Source organism: Condylura cristata, unplaced genomic scaffold (assembly GCF_000260355.1).
Source record: "Condylura cristata isolate star-nosed mole 26May11 unplaced genomic scaffold, ConCri1.0 scaffold00051, whole genome shotgun sequence".
NCBI classification, from domain to species: domain Eukaryota; kingdom Metazoa; phylum Chordata; class Mammalia; order Eulipotyphla; family Talpidae; genus Condylura; species Condylura cristata.
The window spans coordinates 268,479-271,441 of record NW_004567152.1 but is presented as its reverse complement, the minus strand read 5'-3'; the positions used below and the strand labels follow the sequence as shown (position 1 = coordinate 271,441).

The window sequence follows — 2,963 nt, the reverse complement described above, 5'->3', positions numbered from 1 at the left end:
TGCAAATAATAAGTGCTATCACTGCTTTGGCCTGAATTCAATTCTCAGCCAGGGAACTAACCCACATGGCACAGAAAACCTCTTCTGCCTTGCCCTGCTGCTCCCCTTAGCAGTTTATTTCAGTAAGTCTGCCTGATCTGCTCCTTACTCTTTCTCTGGAGAATCCTCTCACCACCATCCCAGTTTACCCCCACCCCCAACTCTGACCTGCACCTGAATTCTACTAAATAAATTAAGAAAAAAATTATTTTCCTGGGCTCCCCTAGCAGCTTTACTTATTTCCCAATCCTGATTCTTTTCATTTCTGATTTTTGATTGCTCTAGTTAAAACCTTGAAATAGTAAGTTAAACAGAAATGGTGACAGTAGACATCCTAGCTTTGTCTCTTATATTAAAGGAAAAATTTTCAGTTTGATGTCAACGGTTGGTTTATTATGTTGAGTTAGGATTTTTCTAAACCCAGTTTGAGTTTTTATCATAAATGGGTGCTATATCTTATCAAATATTTTGCATTTATTGTTATGATCATATGATTTTTACATTTTTTAAAGTTGGTATAATGTAATTGATTTAAATAATTGCATCTCTTGAATAAATTCCACTTGGTCATGGTGTTTGAACCTTGTAATGTATAGTTGAATTCTATTTGCTAGTGTTTTCTTGGGACTTTTTCCATCTGTATTCATCAGAGATATTGGTCTGTAGTTTTGTTTTGTTTTTTGTCTGGTTTTGGTATTAGGGTTATATTGGCATCATAGGATGTGTTAGGAAGTTTCCCCTTGTTTTGATTCTTGGGAGGATTTTTAGTAAAATCCCACCTAGTTAAGAAGTAGGCCCTGTTACTACCACTATTGTTGCATCTCATAGATTCTGATGACTGGGTGTTCATTTTTGTGTCTCCAGGAATTTTTAAAACTCCGCTTAATTTTCTCTTTGACCTGTCAGTTATTGAGCAGCTTGTATTTGATCTCTTTATTTTTTGTGGTTTTCCAGGTTTTTAAATAGTTAATTTCTAGAAGATTTGAAGTTTAACTTCTATAACCCATTTTTTAAAATCTATTTTAAGTTCTTTTAAAATATGCATGGTATCTCATGGGAGTTCAACTTCATTCTTTTGCAGGTGGCTCCCAGTTGTCTCAGCAGTGTGTTTGGAAAAAACGATTAGCTCCCCACTGAGTGTTCCTGGCAAATGCAGCAGATAGTAAATGTGAGGGTTTATTTTTGGACTCTGAATTCAATTCCATCAGTCTGTATATTGATCCTTGTATTATATTGATTACCTTTGTAGTAAGTTTTGAACTTGGAAGAGTAAGTTCTCTAACAGTGTTCTTCCTTTTAAAAATTGTTTTGACTATTCAATGTCCCTTTAATTTCCATGCAAATTTTAGGGTAAGAACATCAATTTCTGCAAGAAGTCACCTAGAATTTTTGATAATAAATATGTAAAATTTGTAGGTCAGTTTGGATATTAATATTACCTTCTCATCTATGTTCATGTGTCATCTTTCATTGGGTTTATTTTTGAAAGAGACATCAGCATCATGATTAGACTTAGTTTAGCAATCAACAGCATGGGTGTGGGGGAAAGGGTTGAACAACTATTTTTTAACCCTTTGTTGGAATACTTTACACTTTCCATAGAACAGAAACTAAAATACCTGTTTACAATTAGCCACAAATATAGTCCTCAACTTTTTAGCTCCTACACATGACTGTTGTCTAAAACATCCCTTCTTTGATTCAGGTAGCCCTTATCATCACTGTGCTTAGTAGAACACAAATTTGTTCACAAATTGTTGTAACCGTAACTTCTCTATTCCTCTTTTGACTCTCTTTTCCTGTTAAGCCTTGTTTCCTGGCAGTTAATTAAAACCTTCTGCCATGTCCATAGCTACTGTTGCTGCTGGAACCACCACAGCCACCTTGGCTTTGTGGTTTGCTGTAGTATTGGCCTCCACCACCACAGGAATAATAGCTTTTACTTTCAAAGTTTCTAACTTTCATGGTTCCTGAATTTAAAGATTGAGTGTTGTAATTGCCAAAATTAATGTAGCTTCTATCACTTCCAAAATTGCTTCCATCATTATTGAATCATTATAGTCATCCCTGCCCACCACCACCATATCTGCCACCAAAAGCCATTTTGATTACTAAGTTTTCTCCATGACTGAAGTTGTCATTCTCACCAAAACACCTCCACGATGATCATCAGAGTTTTCAGGACTGCTTCATCCTTTTGGCTGTATTAAGCACTGGCCAGCACTTGTTTAGATATAGCTTTTCTTGCTTTGTAGTCGTGGACATTCACAGCATAGTATTTCTGAATGACATTCTTGTCTACGGAATCATGGTCATCAAAGGTTATAGAAACAAAGCCTTGTATCTTTGTCAGTGCCTCAGTCATGATTCAGTTTTCCCCTGCTGCTCAAAACAGTCTCTTATGTGATGTTCTTCAGTGTCTTTCTTTATTGTCACCAGCAGAAATCTTTTTTTTGCAGGTAAGCGGAAACCAGGTCTTTGAGACTCTATTTTTCACACAAACCTCTTTGGTCCACTTTGTGTGGCCTTGTGCTCATGGCTGCATCCACCTCCTGCATCCACCTCACGGTGGCATAAGTGACAAATCTAAAGTGTCTGGGTCACTGGTGTTTGGGTCTCATTACTACACAGTCTGTGAGCCTTCCCCACTACTTAGAATAGATTCTCAGATTCTCATCAGTTTTTTCAAATCTTACACCTCAAAGGAAAAGCTTTTGCAACTGTACTGGCTTGTTGAGAGACTCTGACTTACACATGATGGCAGTGAAGAGGAGACTTTTACAGTGCATACTTGGCAGCATTTGCAAGCAAAAGTCTTTCCATTTATTTAAACAGTTTTGTAGACTATAACTTGTTTTGTTACATTTATTCCTAAATATCTTATTCTTTTGATGTTTTTATAAGTGGAATTCTTTTTTTTTTTT

At 36.3% G+C, this 2,963-nt stretch overlaps 1 protein-coding gene and 1 pseudogene across 1 annotated transcript in view; one reads left to right on the top strand and one right to left on the bottom strand.

Moving 5' to 3' along the window:
* PI4KA (phosphatidylinositol 4-kinase, catalytic, alpha) overlaps window positions 1–2,963 on the top strand; it is a 113,525-nt gene that overhangs the window by 7,058 nt on the left and 103,504 nt on the right. The window lies entirely within an intron of this gene.
* LOC105854535 lies at window positions 1,867–2,795 on the bottom strand (annotated as a pseudogene).